This window comes from Phyllostomus hastatus, unplaced genomic scaffold, assembly GCF_019186645.2.
Source record: "Phyllostomus hastatus isolate PE091 unplaced genomic scaffold, TTU_PhHast_1.1 phas_contig_5, whole genome shotgun sequence".
NCBI classification, from domain to species: domain Eukaryota; kingdom Metazoa; phylum Chordata; class Mammalia; order Chiroptera; family Phyllostomidae; genus Phyllostomus; species Phyllostomus hastatus.
The window spans coordinates 4629619-4655090 of record NW_025333897.1 but is presented as its reverse complement, the minus strand read 5'-3'; the positions used below and the strand labels follow the sequence as shown (position 1 = coordinate 4655090).

Below are 25472 nucleotides of genomic sequence, written 5' to 3'. Positions count from 1 at the left end.
GCATCACCTGGTTTCTTTCAGCTGTGTATCACAAAGCATGATAGAGAGAGATGAACTAAAGAAGGAAAACAATCAGTTTCAAAAATAAAATTGAGGAGAATTTAGAAGTTAGGAGTAGCTGGATTCAAAAACAATTTCTCATTCCAAATTTCTCCGAGAAGAAGATTCTCCAAGATAGAAAGATTTCCCAGGAAAAGATCGAATCCAAGGTGTAGGAGGGTGCAGCCAGGGGCTCCCCCACAAAAAGGATTTGTTTTGGGGTCCAGAACTCAAGGTGTACAGGAAGTATTAGAAAGATATATAGGATGTCCCCACCCTCCACCACAGGTGTGAGTTGGGGGAAGGGACACATGGAGCAGGGCCATTGAGAGCTGTTTTGCATAGCAACAGCTTTACAGCTAACCTCTGGTGTGGTCATTTAACACATCTATAACCTTTAACTGGTTGCATAGATATGTTAAATAGCTGTGGCCATGCTCTGATCCAGGGAGATGGAAGGAACTTTCCCCTAAGATGTAACTGAGAGGCAACTCCCCCTAGTTACAGCGCCTGCGTGAGAGCTTGGAGATGATTGGCTCCATGACATGGGTCCATGCTTGCCCAGACTCATGATGGCAGCCCAGTAAAGCTGGAAGGATATGGGAGTGCTGGCAAGTGTGGTCAATTGTGGGAGGAGTCGGAAATGGGGCTGCAGAGGAGGATTGGCGCGGGGATTTAAACTCAGACGCGGCAGCCATTGGAGGGAGAACCACGCGGTTCTGGCTGAGTGGAGACTCCTGCGGCCATTGTGCAGAGAGGACCCTGAGGCTGTGGCAGTGAGGAGAACCAAGCGCTTTTGGCAGAGTGGGGACCGCCCCTCACCCCCCGCCCCGCCACAGCCATGAGAAGAATCACCATGCAGCTCTAGCAAAGACTCACCATGTGGCTTTAGCAGAGTACCACCACGTGGCTTTAGCTGGAGATCCCAGCAACACAGCTGATGGTGCTGGGAACCGAGGGAGGCCTACCGGCTGAGCACAGATTACTGGGAAGAACTGGAGACTTCCTGAGCCATGGACTTCTATTTCTTTTCCTGAGATATGGTACCCCAGACTGGGCAAAGGGGGGAAAAAAGACTGTGTGTATTTGTGGATGTTTTAAGGAACTTTGGGATTTCGACGAAGACATTAAGTCATTACTCTTAAGTCTGTATAACTTGAATAAATAATTCCTTTCCTTTTCACCAATCTCTAACATGGAGAGCTATAATTCTCTGGTGAAGGGAAAGGTGAACCTAGTACAGGGGGACCCCAGGAGAAACGGGGGTCAATTAGGTAGCATTATGGGACCCTCTTCCCTGGTAGCCAGTCAGGGAAAATCATGGGAGACCACATGTGCAGTAGCTTTAAAGTAATACAACTACTTGTACATGTGCAGGAAAAGCCCACCAAAAGTAGCCAGGAATGATCTGCCCTATAAGAATAGAGCCCCTCCAGCTCATGAGGTCAATCTCTGCTTGGAGTTGGCCTGCTCCCATGTTCTCTACTATAAACTCTGGGTGTTCAGTTCAATTCTTTGTCCTGATCACTAAGAATCTGGTTACCTGTGCCCACCTGTGACAAAGGCACTGACAGGAAAACATCTCAGGGTGAAGGTGAAGGCAAGTGTCCAACCTTAAAACTCTTCATTAAGACATCATGAAATTTATAGGCAGTGCCTTGTAGACACTTTCAACTAGACAGAAGGCCTTTGAGGGATATTGATGGCATGCTTTGCAGATTCTCTGTTAAACAATAAAATTTCTAACGGTTTTAAAGGCCTTGTTCCACAGTAACCTCCTGGACAGCCCACAGTAAGAGAGCTGATTTTGAAAAGATTTGTGAGTGTGGCTTTTGTTTAATGGAGGGGATTTACAAACTGGTACAGAAGAAATCCACAAAGGCTTTAAGGGAATTGAATTAGATTGGAATGAAAGTGAAGGAGACAATTCAAAATGGAAAGAGGCCTTTGACTTCCCACACTTTTATGGGCAATAAGCAGGTTCAGGAAGCTACTTACTTGCAAATGCAGATAATTTCTTATGGAGAAGGAAAGATGACTTAGAGGGCAGGGTCAAGATCCCCCAGGGCGGAACTAAGAGCCATGGAAGAAAACTCCCAAAGAAGTGTTACAGTTCGTTGCCCAGCCCTCCCCTCATTTTCTCCCTTTCTGCTTAGTAATATCTGTTGTGATTATCTATTCCTGCCCTGTTCTTTTGTGTAAGGGGGTGAAGGAAAGGAGCCAGATAACATGTCTGTTTAGTTAGGAAACTTACTCACACCTAGACCTGATTCACACAAAGAAATCTTGGACACTGAGCTTGAGCCTGATGCTTTAATAAAAGGAGACTTTGGGGAGCTCTTAGGATGGACATTTTGCGTAATAATTGTTAGGACAAAGAAGCAAATGTGGTCAGTTCCAAAGATGGCCACAACAAGAGCTCCTGTCCCATGTGATCTTCTACAAAGTGGTCTTGCCACTTCACCATCAAGAAGTAGACTCCAATTCTCTATGTAAATCTGACTGCTTCCACCAATAGGAAGTGATGCTATGCCACTTGGCAATACAGCTTCTTCCTGTTTGTTGGAACTCACTTGGTGCCCTGAGCTGCCCTGTAAGAAGTTTGACTACCTTGAGTCTCCCGCCCTGGGATTCCAGCTTCCAGCCATCAGGGGCTCCCAGCTGAGGTCCTAGACATCATACAGCATGGACAAGCCAACCTCACAATGCCCTGTCTGAATTCCTAACTCTCACAATCCACAAACAGAACAAAATAGCTGTTGTTTTAAGTCACTATGTTTTGGGGTTGTCACACAGTAGTAACCAGGACAGATGGATGGCTAGATGGATGGATGAATAGATACATGATGAAGCAAGGGTAGTAAAATGTTAGTTGTAGAATGTGAATGGAACGTGCTTGGGTGTTCACCGTACAATTCTTTCCATTTTTCTGTGTATTTGGAAATTTTTACAATAGGACGTTGGTAAGGGAGAAAAGATAGGAACCATCATGAATAATAGAAAAGCACTGGCTAGCCTTTATTCTGTATTACAATGTATGGGACCCCATGCCAAGCACTTTATGGTCATTATCTCCTTTAGTCTTCTCAATAGCCCCATAGTTGGTGCTATTATTTTCTCCATTTTGCAGGTGAGGAAAGTGAATCTCAGAGAGGCTAAGTCACTTATCTAAGGTAACGATGCTTTAAATAGTAGAGGCAGGACTCTAACTCAGGTATGGTATGTGTGATTCCATAATCAATGTTCCCTCAGGCCAGAGTGTCCAGCATTCCTGTCCACCCTCACTCATTTCGTTAATAGAAAGTTAAAATGGCTTCTAACAACTCCATTTTTATACTTCTCCAGTATTGGGTTGTGATTTAATGGAAGAAAACATGAAGTTGTTTTTTTTTTTTAAGATTTTATTTATTTTCAGAGTGGGAAGGGAGGGAGATAGAGAGAGAGAAACATCAATGTGCGGTTGCTGGGGGTTATAGCCTGCAACCCAGGCATGTACCCTGGCTGGGAATCAAACCTGTGACACTTTGGTTCGCAGCCCGCGCTCAATCCACTGAGCTATGCCACCCAGGGCTGAAGTTCTTATTTCAGTTCTCTTCCTTTGGGGATGGGATTGTCTCCTTTCTAGTAACCTTGGCAGTTATTCTTTTCTAGGAGCTAAGAAAATGTGCCGTACATTTGGATGGGGCTCCAAAGGTGGCCACAGATGTTCTTGTCTCCTTTTGTTCTCTCTGCTCTGAAGGTAAGGTAGGCTCTTTTCATGAATGAGAACCCTGGGTGATTCAGAGACTTTAAGTAAACTGACCAAGGTCATGCAAGTTTAAGGGACAGTAGAGTCAGTACTCGAGCTCACACTTCTGATGCCCTCTCTTATTTGGGCTTCAGGCTGGTTTCCTACCAACCCGGCCAGCAATGAAGCTGCCCGAGCTCTCAGAGGCCTGCGGTGTCTGTGGGTGGTTTCCAGGCAGTCATACTTCCTGATGCGCTCCCACCTGGCACAACCCTGGAGTTCTTGAGCCCATGAGCAGAGAATTGAGCCAGTCGTGGACAAACGATCTTGGCCACCCGCAAGCCTTCACAAAAAGGGCGGTTTTCCAGGTTTCTGTTGTCACAGAAGGCCTATAAGACACCATGACGTCCCATCCTGTGCTTCACTGTGGCCCTGGGGAGGGGCAGAGACTTGGTGGTGCCCATCTTCCCCAGTGGGAAAGGTCCCCTATTCAGTGGAGAGGAGGAGGGGAGAGGAGGCCGTATCCGACCTCCAGGCAGCAGGGCTGCAGCCTGGCCTGGCAAAGGCCGGCCCCCTCGTGCCCGGACACCTGCCAGGGCAGGGCTGGAGACGCTGCCAGAGCCCGCTGACTAGACGGCCTGAGCCCAAGCCTCAGAGGCTCAGGTGGACTCTTGAGGCCTCCGGGCCCGTGGGTACACAGCCCGGGTCTGGGTCGGCTGGCCTCCGCCGTCCTCACAGGCTTCGGGACACGCCTGTGTCCCGTGTCCCGTCTCCGCAACTCAGCACAAGCACCCATTTGGAGACTGTGGGCCCCCGGGTGACTGGACTGGGCGGAGGCAGCTGGCGGTGACGCGGCTGCGACCCAATCCCAGCCTGGGGCCCAGAGGCGCAGCCCGCGGCCTACGCAGCGGGGGAAGGGGGGTGGTGGGCCCGGCCCGCTGGCTTGCCTGCAGGCGTTCACCAGCAGAGCAGCGTCCCAAATTCTTGTCTCTGCCCGGAGTCGCCCGGAGTTCTGCAGCTCCTGGAGGCTTTTCTGGACCATAAAAGGGAAAGGGGAGGAGGCAGCTGCCCGGTGGCGTCTGATCGTCTGTTCAAGTCTGTTCAGGTCGAGCCGTACTTCCCTAACTGAGGCGCCGCGGATTCGGAGCCCTGGACCCGCGGCCAAGGGCCGGTGTGGGCCGGAGGCGCAACCTGTGGGCGGGCCCACGTGAGAGGGCGATAACCCCGGGCTGCCCGGCTGCCAGAGGGCGTTTTCCTGACCTCGGTGGGGCTGCGTAGGGGTGGGGGGTGGTACAAGGAAGGGGGATCAGAGAGGCCCCAAGAAGGGTGACAGCCCTTTTTCGGCCTGGCCTTCGCTTGCTTCTGCTGAAACGAGTCTTTCTCGTGGGGTCACCCAGCCGGCCTGCCCCACGCAGCCTCCCGGAACCGGCTCGGAGACTGGTACCCCACCGCCTAGGCCGCAGGAGAGCTCTAAGGCTGGGCCCAAGGGTGGCGCTGCCGGAGAGGCGGGACAGTGTGGGGCCTCGGTTCTCCTGGGGCTACGATCCGGGATTTTTTATGTCCTGCCCCACCCCTTTGGGAAACCTTCCCGGATGATTCTGCAAATCTAGGCTCCATTCCAACTTTATTACTTTGCAGCCAGTGAAACAGGTACAAACAGACAATCGCAAGGCCGCGCCATGAGCTAGCAAACCACCAGGGTGCCTGGTGGGAGCCTAGAAGGAGCTGCCGACAGAAGCCAGGATTTTTCCGGAGCCTGAGTCCTGGGGGTCTGGGGTAGCCGAGAGGAGCCTGAGACTCAGGAAATTAAAGAGGAAGAAGGCTTTCTTTCAGTAGAAGAGGAGAAATTCCATTTAACCTCTGCGTCCACTATGCAGGGACCACTCTCCCTCCCAGCCTGGCGCCAACAAGCACCCAAGGGCATGTTAACAGGAGCCAGGAGTTGGGAGCGGAGCCTCAGCCCTGGAACAAGTGAGGTCTCTGATTGCCAGGGTCCGGTTTTTCAAAACCGTAGCCTGCTAAGGTGTAAGGGTGTGGGGGGCGCGGGGGGTGGGGGGGGGGGGGGGGGGCGGGTTTGCCCTCCCTGGAGGGTTCTTTTTATCTGCTCAACCTTGAGTCAGACTTGCAATCAGTATTTGATCAAGAAACTTGGTCGGTTTCTAAAAATGCAAAATCAATCGCTGGTTTTACTTTTTTACTTGGCATTTCCTTGGGTTATTCTCGGTGCTGAGAATGAAAGATGATAAACTGTTGTCTTAAATTCTGCCCTGATTGGCACCCTTCCTCAATTCCGAATTTCCCTGGAGCCAGGTCTTTGCAGCTTCTGGATTATGACTTTTTAAAAATATAATTTTGATGAATTTTTATCTGTCCCCCAAATAAGAAACTCCCTTAATTACAGGAGACAATGTTTTCAAGGAGAGAGGGTAGACCTTTACAGCAAAGCCCCGGAACAATGCTTCTTAAGGAAATCTCAGGGTGGGCAGACCCGCAGCGGGCGGGTGACTGGGGTGGGGGTGGGGGAGAGCCAAGAAAGATCTCTTCTCTGCAGCCTTCAGGCCACCATCTCCCAGTTAATTCTTGGCAAGAAAATAAAGAATAAATGAAGGTTTGCATAAAGTTATTCATCCTCCTGCAGAGGTTTCTAATTTGAGAGGAAGCATGGTCTTGGTTAAATGGTTTTATATGGCAGATGAGTGGACATTTCTCTTTATACAGGTATTCCCAGCTAATAAATGGGGAGTGATGGGTAAAATATCATCATTTTGCATTCCTAATGAATTAATGGGTCTAGGCATTATCAGCAAGGGCTACTAACACCATGAAAAGAGAACCTGATACAATGTGCCTTCTAATGGAATAACTCAGCACCAGTTATGAAGTAGTCTGGACACGCTTCACACACACAAATCAAACCTGAATCCAATCAAGCCTCATCTAGATCAATCACCGCCTTTCAGGAAATGCACAAAGTGCAGGGGAACAAATTAAACAACACTATGGAGGCATAATAAAAAACTATGTAGATCTTGTGAAACTACAGGACAAAAGGCCCAGTTATTCAACAATTAATTGCAGAGAAAATAATTGCATTTGAATCTTAAACAAATGGTAAAAAGGAAAAAAGGTGACATTATAAATATGATGGGATATTTGATATTTTAAAAGTATTATATTATTCAGGATTAAAATATTGTGGTTATATGTTCAAGTATTTGATTATTTTAATATTTTTAAGTATTTTGAAATAGATGCTAAAATATTTACAGATGAAATGATATCTGGAATTTCTAAAGTTTTTAAAAAAGATCTTATTTATTTATTCTTAGAGTGAGGGGAAGAGAGGGAGAAAGAGAGGAAGAGAAACATCAGTCAGTTGCCAGCCAGACCACAACCTAGGCATGTGCCCTGCAGGAATCAAACTAACAACCTTTAGCTTTGTGGGCTGATGCCCAGTCAACTGAGTTATACCAGTCAGGGCTGTTTCTGAAGTTTTATGTAGCTATAAGGAAAGTGGGTGAAGGTATAGATGGAAATAAGATAAGTAAAGGGTATACAGTGGTTCATTATATTATTTTCTCTATCTTGTATTATGTTGGGATTTTTTTGTCTTTTACTTGTGCAGGGCTTTCTCAAACTTGGGAACCAAAATCAAAGCCTGACTGAACTACCTGGGCAGGAGCTCAGCACAACTGGCCCATGTCTTGCTCTGTGACTTTGCACATATCAATCCTCACTTGTCCGTCTAAGAAACGTCATTGAGGGTGGTCTGTCAGCTTGAGCCTCTGAAATTATGGAGCTCATACTCTAGATTATAAAATGTCAAAGAAGAAAGCTGCCATCTGGAAGGATGGAAGGCTTTGCAGTATTAATGTTTGATATGAGTCCTGACAGGTGAAAAGGAGTTCCTTGGGTGGTGTCAGTTCATATTCCAAAAGATATTTAGACTAGATCTACAAGGAGGACCCATTTGGTACCAATAGATTCTATGATTATAGCCTGCCTGGAACCATTTTTTTCTTCTGAGTGTGTCCCACCAGGGAGCTGAGAGATCCTCATGGCCTTCCTGCCATCATCTCTTATTTTGTTATCTTAACCATCCACTTTGAGCTGTTGGTCTTGAATCTCCCAGTTATTTTTGGAGGCCAAAGCATGGTCATATTAGCCAGTCTATAAACTTCTTAGGGAATTGTCTCTTGGGCTTGCATGTTTATTTCCATTCATCTGGTTCCCAAGGCATTTTGCTTTGTAGCCTTAGCTATACATTTGCTGGTAGTTACATCCAGCCTTGAGAATACAGCCCATTTACTCATCAAAATGTGAATGCCTGCAGTCAATACCCTCAGCCTTTCAACTGCATTTGTCTTCTCTCTCTTCCTATAGGACAGACAGTTCAAGATACAGCATGGAACCTGGCCTTTGGGTTAACCAGTTTATCCTGATATGCTACCATAACAGGTTAAAATTTGTGCTTTGCTGGCCCTTTCACCCATGTTACATGAACCATCTGTTAGAGCAAAGCTTGAAACAGCAGTGGCCTTTTGACAGGTAGTTATCTGAAGCGTGTCTCTGCCCTATTATGGAAAATGGGTTTTTTTGTTTATTCTTTCATCTCAATTTTTATGGATATTTGCACTTTAAAAATTCTGAAATTTTTGGAGACGTAAGATAAAAATCTTTAAACTTGGTTGCTGTATGTTTGCTGAGTGAATTTGCCTGTGTTGTGTTGCAGAGTCACACGTGTTATTTTCTTAGGGGCCTGGCAAACATCCTACAGTGGTACCCACAGCCCAGTAGAGGGTGGGAATGCTAGGAGCTCTCCTAATTCTTGCTGCTATAAACCAAAAATATACTTCACTGTGGGGAAAAATATTGGGAAGTTAGCTGTGATATATTCCATGTTTTTAAAGACTGCTAAAAAACTCCTTATACTAATTTAGTTAGAATGATTTACCTTAATAGAAAACTATAATTTTCTACTTTTTCCAGTTAGCTGAACAAATTTGTGCTCTATTTTTGCCCACCCAGATGGAATTTATTACTTCAAATCCAATACCCTAAACTTTTATGCTAACCATCATTATAGCTGAGGAATTATGCTAGAGGAATAGTTGAAACTTCTACTTATGGCTCAGGAAAACCAGCCTGGATCAAACCAAAGCTCCTACCTCAAACAGCTAAAACAGCTGGATAATTTTTAAAATATGTCTTAAAATATCAGAGATCTACCCAGGCAATGAGAACTTGAGAGGGTAAGGTCCTGGAGAGAAGGGACACATAGATGATTCCGACAGTTGACACTTACCTTAGTCAGCTTGGGCTGCCCTAACAAAATATATATACTGGGAGGCTTAAACAACAGACGTTTATTTCTCACAATTATGGAAGCTGGAAGTCTGATGAAGTCAAGGTGGTGACAGAGAAGGTAAACTTTGGTATTACTTTCTCTTGTAAGAGCACTAATACCATTACGGAAACTCCACCTTCAAGGCCTCAGATAAACTTAGTGACCTCCCAAAAGCTTTACTTCCTTCTACCATGACATTGGGGGTTAAGGCTTCAATACATGTATTTGGGGACACAAACATTTCATCCACAACACACTATTATTCTCCTCAGAGTATTTACTTGTAAAAATAGTGACTTAAAAATAAAAAAGCTGAGCAAAGTTTTGGCAATCTCAGAGAAGCCCAAGTAGTAAATATCCTAGGTTTGTGGTTAGGACCTCTGAAAGGTCATACCAGCAGTAAGAGCAAATAAAAAACACCAACAGTCACAAAGATACAACCTTGATTCAAACTAGATTAAGACAGTCTGCTTCTATACTAAATGCTTTACAAAAGTAAAAAGACAATCCCTGCAGAAAGATAGCATCATCCACAGTATTACATTGGTTCCACAATTTTTTATATACAACATGTACCATTTAATCAAAATTTACTAGGCAAACCAGAAGACAAGACTAAATGACCCAAAACCAAGAGAAGAAATAAATAGCCCAGTCAGAAGGTCAGAGATGGAGTCATAGGTAAACATGCTTCACCTCACACAACTACACAAAAAATTATATTGACTACAAAACAAATATCACCCAGAACCATTAGGAAATTGACCTGTATGGAAATCTGACAATGAAGGATTTAAAGAAGCCACATTCATCCAGATGGGTAAGAGGGGCAGAGACACAGAGAGAGGTGGAGAAGTGAGAAGTGGCACAGGGCTGTGGGAATGTTGCACAGCTTCGGGAGTGGCATGGAGTGTTGGTGGAATGGGTGGTCCCACATTCATGTGTGGTAGATAAAAATCCGGAGGGATACCTCAGAAGTGAGGGATCCAAACCCCAAACCAAACCTAACAATCCAGGGTTCCAGTGCCAGGAAGATAAATCCCCATAACTTCTGGCTGTAAAAACCAGTGGGGGTTGGAGCAGTGGAAGAAACTGCTGGATTCTCAGGAGACTCCTCTTAAAGGGCCCACATGAACATAGGACTTATGCAGACCCACCCCCTCTGGGTTTCAGCACCAGGGCAACAGCTGGAAGGGCACAAGTGGCATATGGGGAAAAAGTGAAGCCACTGGAAATGGCGAGAGCTGGGAGACAGCTTCCTTTGGGGCAAACTTCCAGAAGATGGGCAATGGCACTGTTGCCTCTCTGAACCCTCCCCCATCACAGAGCCACAAAATGGTGAAACAGTTTGTCCTACCCTGGTGGTCACGTAAGGCTCTGTCCTACACAATTTACAGATCTGCTCTTCTACAATTAGCCACACTACTAAGGTAGGGAGTTAAAGCAGCTCTACCTAATACACAGAAACCAATACAGGGAGGCTGTCAAATTGAGGAGACAAAGAAGATGGCTCAAATAAAAGAACAGAATAAAGCTCCAGAAAAAGAATTAAATGAAATGGAGATAAGCAACCTACCAGATGCAGAGTTCAAAACACTGGTGATCAGGATGCTCAAAGAACTCATTGAGTATGGAAACAACATAAAAAAACCTAGGCAGAAATGAAAGTTACATTAAGTGAAATAAAGAAAGATCTATAGGAAAACAGCAATGGAGAGAATTAAACTGGGCATCGAATCAATGATTTGAAACACAAGGAAGGAAAAAAGCATTCAATCAGAACAGCAAGAATTAAAAGAACTAAAAACAAATAAAAGGATAGAATAAGAAGCCTGTGGGTCATCTCCAAATGTATCAACATCTAAATCATAGGGATGCCAGAGGAGAAGAGGAAGAGCAAGAAATTGAAAATGTATTTGAAAAAATAATGAAAGAAAACTTTCCTAATTTGATGAAGGAAATAGACAACTCCAGGAAGCAGAGTCCCAAACAAGTTGGACCCAAAGAGAACCACACGAAGACACATCATAATTAAAATGCCAAGAGTTAAAGATAAAGAGAGCATCTTAAAAGCAGCAGCAAGAGAAAAGCAGAGAGTTACCTACAAAGGAGTTCCCATAAGACTGTCAGATGATTTCTCAAAGGAAACTATGCAGACTAGAAGGGACTGGCAAGAAGTATTCAAAGTCATGAAAAGCAAGGACCTACGACCTAGATTACTCTGTCCAGCAAAACTATCACTTAGAATGGAAGGGCAGATAAAGTGCTTCCCAGACCAGGTAAAGCTAATTCATTATTACCAAGCCATTATTATATGAAATGTTAAAGGGACTTATTTAGAAAAAGGAGATCAAAACTATGAACATTAAAATAGCAACAAATTCACAACTATTAACAATTGAATCTAAAAAAAGAAACCAAGCAAACAACCAGAACAGGAACAGAATAGATGAGGAGACCATTTGCAGGTTTATCAGCTGGGGCAGCATGGGGACAATAGAGGAAAGGGTTCGGGGATTAAGAAGCATAAATTGGTAGGTACAAAATAGACAGGGAGATGTCAAGAGTAGTACTCATATGCACAACCCATGGACATTAATTGAGGTGTGGGGATTGCTGGACGGAATGGTGGTACCAGGTGGAGGGGGGCAAAAGGAAAAATTGGGACAACTGTAATAGCATAGTCAATAAAATATATTTTTTAAAAAGAAGGTTAAGAAGCCTAACCTTCTACCTTGTCCAAATTAGAACTAAAATTATATTGTAGACCTTAAGAAGAAACATTCGTTTGACGTGAACCCTGAGAAGGGATTTATCTGCTGAGATGGACTCCCCATGATTAACCAAGGGCCAAAATTTTGTAAATAATAAGAGCCTAGTGGCCATTTGCTGACAGGGGCTTCTCACATATTCTGTATACTGGGAGGAACCTCAGATTAAACTCTCAGCTTTCCACTCTATGCCCTGCTTATTTATGCCATCCGGGTCAACTACTGCAGGGAAACCCTGGTTTCCTCTCTTCCAAAGGACTGAGACCTGCCCTGTCCAATCAGACCTGCACAACTTGTATACCTCATTTACATAATACAAACCTAATTGAGACCTCGGGTGGGAACTTTCATTGTAAGAATGGTTTTGTCTCAGTGGAACACAATTGCTATGTGAGTCTGTGTCTCTGAGGCTGCAGCTCCTTTTTGTTCAAATAAATGTTTTAATTCTTTTGAAAAAAGAAATGAATAGATAATAGAAACTGACCCATGGGAAACCCAGTTATTGAAGTTATCAGATTAGATTTTAGAATAACCTCTGATTGATATACTCAAAGATAAAAGACAAAATGGAAAATTCTGCAAAGAATAGAAATATATTTAAAAAATCAATGGCAATTTATAACTGAACAATATAAGTAAAATTAGGAACATATTGTATGAGTTCAATGTACAAGACCCAGATGAAGAGAGGATTAGTGAGTTGGAGGGTACATCAGAAGAAAATATCTAGATTGAGCATGCAGAGATAAAAGCATGGAAAAGACAGAAAGTGTATGTCATTTTTTGGGCATATGAAAATTTTAGCATAATTGTAATTGAAGCCCTAGGAAAACAGAGAAACAGCACATAAATTCACAAATTCAAGAAGCTCTGTAAAACCCTAACTATAAATACAAAGTCACACCTAAATACATCATAGTAAATAAAAGATAATTTTTAAAGTAGCCAAGTAAAATGACAGATTACCTTCACTTGAGCTATCATAGGACTTACATCTAACTCTTCATCCAAAACTATGGAAGTTAGAAGTGAAATAACATCTTTACAGCATTGAAAAGCCAATCTAGAGTTCTACAATCAGTAAAAATACTCACCAATAATGAAGGTTAAATGAGGATATTTTAAATATACAAAAAATGAGAGCATTTTTCAGTAGTAAATATGCACTAAAATAAATATTAAAGAAAATTCTTTGGGCAGAAGGAAAATGATCACAGATGGGGCTTTAGAAATGCAGAAAAAAATGAACACAGAAATAACAGAGAAGGTAAATAAATGGCTAAACCTTAATGAGTACTGACAAAAGTAATAATGTCTTGTAGGGTTTTAAATATACATAGGAAAGATTTTTTTAATATGTAAGAATTAAGGTGTGTGAAATAGAACAAAAAGTGGGAGGGAATGAATAGACTTAAGATATGTTAAGATCCTTGTATTGTTCTAGAACTAGTAAAATTATTTTAGATTTTAATAAGTTAAAGATGTGTGTCATAATCTGTATTAGTCTACTTGGGTTGCCATAACAAAATACCATAGACTGGGTAGCTTAAACAACAGAAATTTGTTTTCTCATAGTTCTGGAGGCTGGACATTTGAGATCAGAGTCTCAGCACTGTTGGGGTCTAGTAAGGACTCTCTTCCTGGCCTTCAGATGGCCATCTTCTTATAGTGTCCTCAGATGTCGGGGAGCAGGGAAGGAAGAGAGTGGGGAGAGAGGGAGAGAGGGAGAGAGGTGGAGAGAGAGCTCTCCAGTGTCTCTTTTCACAAGGATACCAATCCTGCTGACTTCATTTGACTTAAGTACTTTTATGAAGGCCTGACTCCAAATACAGTCACATTGCAGGGATAGGGCTTCAACATATGAATTTAATGGGAGGGGGCAGAATTCAATCTATAACAGAATTTCTAGGGTATAGCCACTGAGGGAATGGTAAAAATATATAACTAACAAGCTAATAGTAGAGGGCAATCATTTGAAAATAATTGTTCTAAAAGAAAGCAAAGAAAGTGAGTGAGGCAAATAGAAAAAGAAATAGAAACATTATGTATTTAAACCCAAATATATAACTAATTAAATTAAATGTAAATGAAATAAATGCTACCATCAAACTACAAAAACTGTCAGACAGGGTAAATAACTAAAATCCAACTACATGTTGAGACATACTTTAGACATAAGAATAAGAAAGGTAGAAAGTGCAAAAGTGGAAAAAGATACACCATGCAAACAACAACTAGAAATATACTTGGGAAGCAAAAAGATAAATATTTCTAATGTGACCATACAAAATTGCCATTATCAACAGCAATTAATGGCAAATGTTTCTCTGACTTTTATCAATTCAAATAGCTGTTCCCACATGCCTTTGAAGCAAGTCATTTTCTTAAAGCAGAATCATACTGTTTCACCCACTATGCCATCCATGTGCAAATGGTCAGGGATAGAGACCTTCCTCCCAGCCTGGAAAATTAGGCTATTGAGTGTGGCAATCTGAGTGTAGGGAGGAAACTCCAGGCACTGGAAGTATTCTTCCCATTCAACCATGTTTGCTGAGCTTTGCTAGAAGTCAGGCTCAGTGCTGGGCAGTGACTGTCCTAGTGGAGCTGTCAACTTCTGAGACCTGCACAGAGAGGCCCCCAAATCTATGAGTGTGTGTAGCAAAAGTACAGGAGAGCCTGACAAGAGAGTGACCCACTTTTCCTGGACAGTCCCCTTATTCCTTCCTTTCTCCCTTCAAATATTTATTGAGCACGTACTATGTGCCAGGCTAGTCAACATTGGTTTTTCTTCTAGCCTAAGACCAACATTCTTTCCAAAATACTTTGCTATCTTAAAAAATAAATAAATAAAATGGAGATATTTATCCCCAGTCAGTGAACTTTGTGAAATACCTACAAAATTAAGAGCAGATGGGCAGCTACAGGGGCCAAGGTAGGAAAATAAAGAAAGGATACAACATTTACAGAGCTTCCGTTACTTGTTATCGCAGTCATCCTCATAATAACCTAACACAGGAGGTGCTGACACCCTTTAAAAATTGAAAATTAAGCCACAGAGCCCTGGATGGTGTGGCTTAGTGGACTGAGCACCAGCCTGCCAACCGAAAGGACACTGGTTCGATTCCCAGTCAGGGAACATGCCTGGGTTGTGGGCCAGGCTTCCAGTTGGGGTCTTGCAAGAGGCAATCAATCCATGTTTCTCTCACACATTGATGTTTCTTTCCCCCTCTTTCTCCCCCCTTTCCCTCTCTGTACAAATAAATAAAAATAATTTTTTTTAAAAAAAGAAAGAAAATTAAGGCACAGACAAGTTAAGTAACTTGGCCTAAGGCCCCAGCTTACACATTGAGGAGCTGATCTACAGATGCAAAGTCCTTGGAGTCTTGATCAAGTGTTCTTCCTGGCATTTCAGGCAGCTGAGAAGTGACTGTCCTGGAAATACTTCTTCCATGCTCTTAAGCCTCTGGACTCGGAGTAGCATTTGTGAAGCAAAGTGAGGGGGCCGGGGGAGCACATTTTAGGCTCTGTGTCTGTGATACTAGTGGGTTGAAAAGCTCAGATGTCCAGTGACGTCGGAGGCTGATGCCTCCTCCACCCCTTGCTCACCCCTTGGTCTCTGTATCTTTGAGACTGCGCACCAGCACTGGCAGGTGACAAGATTATACATGGAAATGTGGATGAAGGCCCTGGTCCTTGAGGTGACCCTCCGGTCTCAGGGTCCTCACATTTCTTTGACAGTTTTCGGGAGGTGCCGTACTTGTTAAGAACTGGTCTCTGAGATGGCTCTGGCTTGAGGTACTCACCTAGTCACTGTAACTTTGGTCAACAGTGTGGCTTTAGAACCAGACAGGAGAAAAGAAGAAAAGCCCATTTGTTGGTGTCTTAGCTCAGGTTGCCGTAGTAACATACCATAGACTGAGGGGCTTAAACAACAGAAATGTATTTTCCCAAGTTCTGGATGCTGGGTGCCAGCACAGGTGGGTCTTTTCCCGGCTTGCAGAGGGCCACTTTCTTGCTGTGTCCTTGATTGGCAGAGAAAGCGAGCTTGCTGGCATCTCTTCTGATTAGGGCACTAATCCCATTATGAGAACTCCACCTGCCCGGCTTCATCTTATCCTAATGACCTTCCAAAGACCCCATCTCCAAACACCATCAGGTTAGGGGCTAGGGTGCTGGTTGGGGTTGGAGGGACGCGGTTCAATCCATAGTGGTTGGTTTTGTGCCTTCAGGCAATTCCCTTAATTTCTTACTAGTATAGCGAGCACGTGATTCCAAAGGGGTAGCAAGTAGGAGCCCTGCCCCACTGTCTGTTCTTTCCCCTGTGTCTTCTCAGAGGCCCTTTGGCAGATTCACAGCCACAGATCAGGAGTCTCCCCTACTGAGAAAGATGGCCCCAAGCAGGCTGCCTGCTGCTTCTCCAAGTGGGTTTGTGTGCGAGTGGCGGTGGGTGGGGGTGGGGGATTATCAGAAGTCCCAGGTGGTACTGAGCATGAGTCTGGACACCTGGAAACCTAAGGAAGGCGGCTGCTGCTCTTGCCTGAAGGTCAGGAACTGATTAAGTGGATTTTGTTTGTTTTCTATCTCTCACAAATAGCTTCTTTTAAAACCTCCAAAGTTTGAATGCTGTAGGTTCAGCTGCTAAAAACTGAGATGCAACAGAGGCTGATGCCCCATTTTCATTGGATGGACTTATCTCTGTCTCACCGCCCCAGCCCTAGTCCCTCCTATCCTCAGGAGACCTCAGATGCACTTGATCTTTCTTTCTGGAACCCAGCCACCCAGGCTCTGGGTAGCCTCACCCTGTGTGCTCTGGGCCGAGACAGGGCTTCCAGTAGAGGCTCAGATGCTCTGTTCCACAGGTGGCAAACACAAGGCCTGGGGGCCAAATCTGGCCCCCCACCTGGTTTTACTGGGTCTGGCACCTTGTTTCTACCCGGCGGCAGCACCGAGCTCCTTGCCCCTAGTTAAGGAGTAGTCACATTTATACAGTCCTAAAATTACATTTGGCCCTTTGAAAGCAACTTCAAGGCTGATGTGGCCCCTGGTGAAAATGAGTTGGACACCCCTGCTCTATTCTGACCTCCTCAGGCACTGGGTTTACACCTCAGGTCTAAGTGGGGCATCCGAGCCTCAGCACTTTTAACGGGCTGAGGATTTCTGGTGTTTAACTGGTGACTGCTGCTAACCAGCCTGGGCCTAGACCTCTGCCTTGGCTGAACTCCCATCCTGGCTTCTGACTGGCAATGCCCCCACCCCTATTTGCTGTGCCCCTGAACCACCGCCTGCTTTCCAGGCTACACCTCTGCACACACCCTCCACTCGCTAGGCCAGAGCAACTGTCTGGGTCTTCCCTGGTCCTGCATTCTCCATCCCCACCCTACAGAGGTGCTCCTGTGACCACACCTGCCAGGTGGCTTTGAGGAAGCTGGGGAAGCCTGGAGGGAGGGCAGGTTGGGTGGGGAGAGCTGTGGGGTGTGCAGTGCTCTACTGTGGCCTAGAAACAAGGTTTTACAAAATTGCACTGTAATGCATGCTCTCCCAGTCTCTGAAGCTTTGAATTGGGATGATGGATTCACAGGTAGCTTAGAAATGAAAACCAGCGCTTCCAGTTTTGAATGCTCAGCTTTGACAAAGCAGCGCCAAAGCAGTTGGCTCGAGCTGCCCTATGTCAGAAGGTACTCTGGGACAAAAACAAGGGCTTCAGGTGTGCTCTCCTATTTAACTCTCACAACCATCCTGTGGGGCACAGTTTGCTGTCTCTGAAAACCAAGAGTCAGAGAGGTTAGGTAACTTGGCCATGGTCACACAGCACATCCATGATAGAGCAGAATTCAACCCCAGACCTGCTGAGGCCAGGGCCCACAGTGCACTCAGGCTGGCAGGTGCCCCTTCTATTGCTCCACACTGTGCAGGCTCAGGGTAGGGTTGGGAACTGACATTTACAAAGGTATTTAGTCCTTTCTTCTTTGAAAAAATGTATCATTCTACAACTCTTTAAGTGTGACTGTGTTTACAACATCATAGACCTTGACTAATGCAGGACGCACAGATGAAGGGCCACAGCGGGAGGGCCCAGGCAGGTTAGCAAATTGGGGTGGGGGGTGACTTCACCCTGTCAAAGCCTGGAGCTGCCCTGACCCCCCACGTCCAGATGTTGAGACGTTGCTTTGATGCCCAGCAGGGCTGTGCCACAGGGGGGACTGGGTGACTGGCAAGTAAACCTTCGCCTTTCACCCAAGTGACCATGTGTCCCAAGGGAAACATTTACTCTAAACAGCACCTTCTGAGACTCAGCGCCCCATTCTGAAGGTGCTGCATCCAGTTTCAGAGAGTCTGGAGGAGCGCTTCCTGGTTGGGCCCCTCCTGGGGCAGAGTAGAAATCCCCAGTCTGTAGCCTCTGGGCCTGACTCACCCCTGCCTTCCTTGACTACTCAAATGCCCCAGGTTTTTTCTTTTGCAGAAATGGCCCCAAATCCCAGGCCCTCTGACTTCTGGCAGCCACATCTAACCAGCCAGCACACCCAGCTTCCCAGCTGCCCGCGCATTAGGCTCGGGGTCAGGCTCTCTGACAGCGGCCAGCCTGACAAGGCAGAGGCTTGGGGGTGGCGGCCAGGGCTGACTAAAGTCCTGGTCCCCTGTACAGAGGCCGAACAATTAATCAGACAGAAATGAATTCAGGTGCACAGACTTGTCACTGAGAGAGAGGGAGGCAATCTGAGAAGGTTGGAATTCAAAAGAGGGAATCAGGCACTATTCGGATTTTTCAGTATTAAATGTTAGTATTAATATTAAGTAGAAGATTTATTGGAATTTGACTAAAATTTGGTCTGTTGACTTTTAGGAACTGTCTCTTTCCTCCCACCCCCCAATGGGCTCTTGGGGCAGGGGCACCTGGAGTGAGCGACCCTCTGGCTGCCTCTGGCCCTCCGCCCAGGCTTTCTCAGCTCGGGATGGCTCTCCCATGTGTGGCTGTGACTCAGCATTCTCTGAGGTGGGCTGAGGGGAGGCAGAAGGTGAGGCTCAATTCTCACTGAGAATTTGAGCTCCCCAGGACTCTGCCTCCAGTGGTGGCATCCTCCATCCCCACTGTCCTTTGTAGGCGCTCCTGTGACCGCACCTGCCAGGTGGCTTGTGAGGAGGCCAGGAAGCCTCCAGGGAGGGCAGGTTGGGTAGGGCAGAGCTATGGGGTGTGGAGTGCTCTGTTGTGGCCTAGAAACAAGGTTTTATGAAACTGCCCTGTAAAGCATGTTCTACCAGTCTCCGAAGCTTTGTTATAGACTGGGGTGCAGGTGTGGCAGAGAGGGCATGGGCATTGGGTGGGGCTGCTGGGCTCTTTGGCTGGGTCCTGACTGCACTGGCTGCTCTCTCCTTCACTTCCAGGAGCAGCCAGCCCAGGAGTGCAGCCAGGGTGGTCAGCAGGGCGGCCACTACAGGCAGGCTAGTGCAGCTTAAATCCCACCCAGTTTTCCTAGGGCCCCCTGGGAAGTTTGGAGCTAGTGTGGAACTCGGTGTTGCCATCTGCCAGATAGTGTAGTTAAACAAAGGTGTGATGGGGCTGCTTTGCTTAGGACTTGCGCACAGTAGGCACTCAGCTAAGGTAGGCCCTGCAGGTGGAGCCCACAGAACCCTGAACCCTGAGCTGAGGCCGGGGCTGGAAACAGCTCACCAGTGCTGTGCGGCTCCTGTGGGGGAGCCCCAGCTGGCTGTGAAAAGTCCAGTAGGGCAGGGCTGAGGGGTCTGAGGTGCAGCATGTGCTCAGGTCCCCTGGCTTCAAGGGGATCCTGGTGGATGCTAGCTCATGTCACTTCCAGTTGTGGGATCAGCAATCCCCAAGGCCATGGGGATACTGAGAAGGCTGCACAGAAGAGGTGATATTTGATCCCTTTTAAAAGACTATGTCAGAGCCCAAAGCTGCTGTATCTATTTACAAAATGAATGGGTGGCCGGTGGTCCCATGTGCCATTGCTCCTGCTGCGTGCTTAGGCAGGGAAGCAAATGATGATGTGAAAATACAAACTACTCATTGTTTGTTTGTTTTTTTAATGGGCAAAGAACATGAATAGGCAATTCACAAAGGAGACCAGGAAAATGGATTATAATTTTAATACAGATCTTAAAAAGATACCCAGTCCTCTCAAATCTTAAGAGAAATGCAAATTAAATGGGGTATCATTTGTTAGCCATCAAACAGGCAACAATTTACAAGTCTGATAGTAGCAGGTACTAGTGAGACCACCGAGGCAGTGCTCACAGGTGCAGTTGCTTTAAAGGGCCTGGTCGTGTCCTTTAGGACTGGAAATGGGCATAGCCTGCAATCCAGCAATTTCCCTTCTGCTTTACGGGCCCTTGAGAAATGTCTACGTGCACAGAGAATCATTGCGGCAGCCTTTGAGGCAGCAGAAACCTAACTGCCCATCAACACTGGAACGCCTGGGTAGATTGAGGCATCCTCACAGCGTGGAGTTTTCTGCAGCAATTTTAAAAAACTGTGTTGGCCCTGTATGTATGCAAACAGATCTTTAAGATGTATTGTTGAATAAGAAAAAAAATCTACAGAACAATATACAGGGCCCGGCAGAAGTAAGGCTTGCTTGAGTGTGGTTGGTAGGGTACGTGAATGTCTCGTACAGGATGGACAGCAGTCTGAACATTTCCCTAAAATGTCATGTGGTGTGCTTGAGTGTGACATTATTATGTTACAGAATTACATGCTTATGATTTCGTAGTAAAAAGGAGTCATTATTTGTGCAAGCCAATGTATATATACTTTATATTTTAAAGATAAACAAAACATCAATAACAACTAATATTATATGGTTTTAATAGAATCCCATTCATGTTGCAAAAGCATAGGAAAAAGTCAGGAGGGGTATATACTGATTCAGTGGTCACCTTTAGGAAGGTTGAAGAGTAGCTGCAGATTCTGGGAGTCCAGGGGGACTTGAGACTTCAGCATCTCTATGATGTTAAAGATTTGGGGGAAGAAAATGGGTTAAGGTACCCCATTATAGAAGTTAATTTTTAAAAAAGGTTTGTCTGGGGACCCAGTGCATCTAGGGCAAAGTGCATCTAGGGCATAAGGCAAAGTGAAAAGCAGAACAATGGCTTAGAAGGAACAGGGGTGAGGTGCTTCGAATGCACACCCCAGGAGCTTGCTGAAGGGAGAAACGCAGGGAGGAGAGAGGCAAAGCCAGGGAGCCTGGACACACAGAAGGGCCACCAGGCTCCACCTGAGGACCCAGCGTTGGTGATTGCCTTGGCCTTGGCCTGGCTGGATATTTGATGCACAGAGACACTTTTCTTGAGGCTTAAGTTTCCAGCTGTGACAACCAAGATTCTTCCCTCCAACCCTCCTTTCCTCCTTTTAAGCTGGAGATCCGTTTATCTCGCTGCTTGGACAGAAAGTCTTGATTTTTGCATAAGGGACCTGGGTTAAAAATCAGCGCTCCTGCGGCTGAGCCCTCTGAAGGCATCATCCGGAGGATGTGGACTCTAGTCCCGGGCACACCTTCGCTTTCTCAGACTGCCCAGCAGGGCAGGAGGCCTGCGTCTTCCCACTGCGATGCGGGTGGGCAACCTGCCTCTGCTGGGTCACACTCGGGCCCTCAGCCAGGGGTCCTCGGGCTTATGGGAGGTGGTGCTAGTGTGATAGTGGTGGGAAATTACAAATGCAGCTGCTGGACCAATCTTCAGTCCTGGGCTCAGTGTGCCTGCACAGAGCCAGGGCAGTCAATTGTGTGAAAAAGAGGAAGACTGCACCTATTCCCAAGGCTCTGTGGCAGGCAGGCTTTGGAGTCCAAGCTGACTTCACAGCCTAGGTCCGCCCCATGGCCCCTGCAATTTCAGATTTGCCATCAGCGGTCCTGGGAACTAAGCAAACTATAATAAAATGTGTAGAGCCCTCAGCTGCATGAGCAGCGTCCAGTGGGTGGTGGTGGTGGTTGATAATAAAGATGCTAATTATACATCTCCTGTCTTTTCAAGACCTTTATCAGAACAGCAAACCTTTATTTACCATACATGGGGTTTCGGATGGTACTTAGAATTATTTATTGTGGTGTGATGTACAGGAAAGCTCTTGTTTTAATTCAGTAACTCCTTCCCATCTTGGGTTTCTTAACGTTGGAGCTCTATTGTTTCAGAAATCTTTATGAAGGGATGAAGCTAAAGAAGAGAGATTCCAACGAGCCTGAATTGAGAGGGGCCAGTAAAGAAATTGCCTCCAGCCCTCTACGGGAGCCGTGTTGGGACAACAGTTGCTCCTCTGCCCTGTCGGCTGATCCAGGCAGCAGCCCGCTTGGCTAGTGGGGCACGTGTTCCCCACCGGAAGTCCAGGACCACCAAGAGGTGAGCCGGGCACTTACTTGGGGCCAAAATTGGAGGAGAAGCCAAAAACATAGTAATCAAGATGAATAATATTTTAATGCGATATTTTTAAAAATAAGAATTAATGCAAAAAAGATTTGCGACAAACCAACCATCATCACTCTGCACCCCCGCTTCCAGCCCATCTGACTGACCCCATCGGCAGCGCTCGAGCCCCTGAGCCCCTGACTTGCCCCTTCCTGGGCTTTCTCAGGCCGGGGTTGGCTTGCCCAGGACTCGGGGGAGGAAACCGGGAGGTGGCCCTGTGGGCTTGCCTCCCATCAGCACAGGGAGGAGTAGAAAACCTTTCCAAACAACTCTTTTTTGAGTTTATATATTTCTTAACTTTGATTTTTTGGCACCTTGTTAAGAAAATAAGAAACTTAAACAAAACATGAAAACAAGGGATAGGAACATGAGAGTTTATAGTAGAAAAGCAGATTTGAAAGGTGTCTTGAGAAAGCCTTCCACTTTCTGTTGTCTGATCTTTCAAAAAATACCCAAGGGTTTGCAAAACCAAGAACAATTTTTCAGTTTTAAGTGCCTTCACTTTCCCCCCACAATACTGCTGCCGTAAACACAGGTTCAGGTGGGTATCATGTCTGCCCCTCTAGGGGCTGAGCCTTCAGTGTACCTGGCTGGAAAGCGCAGCTGATTTGGTCTCAGGCAGGCCCACCTCAGTCCCTCTGTCCCTGGATGACGGGGCTGGGCTTCCAGTCGAGGGAGGGAACTCCCACCCAGGAAGAGACAGGAAAGGACTAGAAGATGTTGGCTCCATGAGACAATCCATTAGTTGGCTGAACACTCTAGTAAAAGAAATGGAATGGTGGGGGTGGGGGGGTGGGGGCGGGAGGTTAAAACAGAACTCTTTCTGGAAATTGGAAGTCGTATGAGTAAAACCATTCTTGTTGCAATAAAATATATTGAAATCAAACCAAATGAATGGTAATATAACCATGTGCATTTATCCCGCCATTCTTCTACCTATTTAAAAAAAATTAATCTGAGAATACTTAAAAACAAGGTAATACTTAAAAAAAGCAATTACTTGTGGTGTGTCTAAAAGCGGTCCCACCTCGGAGGGCAGTGGGGGGCTGGGCGCAGAGCAGGTGGAGGAAACCCAGGAGAGTAAGGACCCCCCCCTTCCAAAGGCAGCCTTAGAGGTGGGTGGGGGTTAGATTGTGTTTCAAGTTTTCAGACAAACACGACTTTCGAAAATGGAGTCTGCAATTTCTTATATTAATGATATTCCTTAATTTCTTACTAAAAATGCCACACATGTGAACGTTAAGGTGGAACCCTTTTTGTTCTTCCCTTTATGTGTGGACTTCATTTTAGAATCAGTATTTTCAGCACCTTGTGTTTTGTTGTTTTGCCAGAAAGTAACTTTTCTGTTCAACAGTATATTAATGCAGAATAGAAATAAAGATGCTTTAAAAAAGTTCTTTCAAGCACAAAAGGAGATGGTTTTCAACAGATAATTTCACATATTTACATATTTTACCTTAAGCATTTTGCAGTCTCTGCCTAGTGGTGAATGGATCAGATTTTTACACTCTTTCAAAATGAACCAGTTTGGCTTCTAAGCCACTGAGAGGGACAGAAATGAATGCTAACTTTTTTTTTGCTTCATTTTCGCATCTTCACATTTCCTTATTTCACATGGTTTAAAATAAAATGCCGCCAGCATTATTTTTCCTTTCTCAAGAGCAAAGTGAATGTGACTTTTCGGAGGGGTCACAGGATGCCCCCAGGCCTGTGGGTGCTGTTGGACCGCTGCCTGCTTTCAGCTTGACTGAAGGGCTTGTCAGAGTTTTCATCTCTCCAGAAACGAGCCCCCGGCGCTGGCCAGAAGCACAAGAAGGCAGCAGTATGAATCCCACGTTGGTTCTTTCCCACTGACATCAAATCCTGAGGTTTTAAAATTAATCCCACACAAAGATAGCCCTTCATTGTGGTGCCTGTTTTAAATTAGACTAGCAATAATGACCTTTCTGAGATGTCTCATTGTTAAGATAGCCCCCTCTTGAAACTGAAAAGCTGCCGGCGGGGGTGGGAGCCCAGAGTGGGTGAGACACTCCAGCAGCCTGGTCCAGGTGACCACCGGGCCTGGCCGGGGGTGCTGCCTGGTGGTAGGAAGTGGTCACTAGCCCAATGGTCAGGCTGCCTGGAGCCACTGTGGCTTCCCAAGTCCTAACTGCTTATTGTTCCCAGCTGAGAAACATTCTTCACCTCCAGGTCGTATTCCTTGAGTTCTAACCAGTATTTTTGTTAAAGGGAACTGGAGACATAAAGGGATTAAAACTTGAACATTGGCAAAGAAAGGACCAGAGGGGAATAGGACAGGAACCAGGCAGTCCCCAGCAGAGCCCCATGACCCCTGCTTGTCTTGCTCGTGGTGCACAGGGCTTTGTTCCCCACATACTGCGGCTCCCCAGCAAACTACCTTGCCCAGAACGTGGCTGAGTTGGGGGCAGCCAAGTGGGCCAGTGTGGTCTAGGGCAGCGGCCTCTGCCCTCTGAATCAATGGCAGCGCAGCCGCCTCTCTGCTGGGCACTGGACACTCATCCATGGCCTTTGCAGTACCTGTGGGATCTTCACAGGGCAACTAAGAAACCAGTTTTCAGGGAGAACAAACATTAGCAGCCATAATCCTGCACATTAACAGTATCGGAGGAATACTTAGAGTTTATGTGGCTGAACATGACCTTCTTACCAGGCCAGGCTGGAATAACAATTTAGTTATTTTTGATAACTGCTATGCTTCTAAATAATTAGATATTGTAATCATTTCAATCAGTGACTCCATTCGAAGTCCTGTTTTAGTTCAAATGGTCACTTTGTCACAGCGGCCTGAATATGGGTCTTGGTCTTGAGAAAGAGAAAGTGCACTGGGGGCTGGCTGAGAAGGGTGACGGGATTAAATAAAGAACAAAAAGAAAGAGTCATGAACACAGACAACAGCAGGGCAATTACTAGAGGAAAAGAGGGGTAGGAGAAGCAAAAGAGGGCAGAGGGGGAATAAATGGTGATGGCAGGAGACTTGACTTGGTGTGGTGAACACATAGTACAATACAATATAGAGATGATGTGTTGTAGAATTGTATACCTGAAACCTATATAATTTTATTAACCAATGTCACCCTAGTAAATTCAATAAAAAAAAAAGAAAAGAAATAGAAAGTGCATGTTAAGTGTCTAGTTTTTGTGCTGCATACCAACA

At 45.6% G+C, this 25472-nt stretch overlaps 1 long non-coding RNA gene across 1 annotated transcript; it reads left to right on the top strand.

Moving 5' to 3' along the window:
• Positions 1-4580: 4580 nt before the first annotated feature.
• On the top strand, positions 4581-8417 carry LOC123823880. Its single transcript, XR_006786611.1, has 3 exons — positions 4581-4871; positions 5405-5742; positions 8150-8417. It is a non-coding gene; the product is annotated as an uncharacterized LOC123823880 (long non-coding RNA).
• Positions 8418-25472: the final 17055 nt, after the last annotated feature.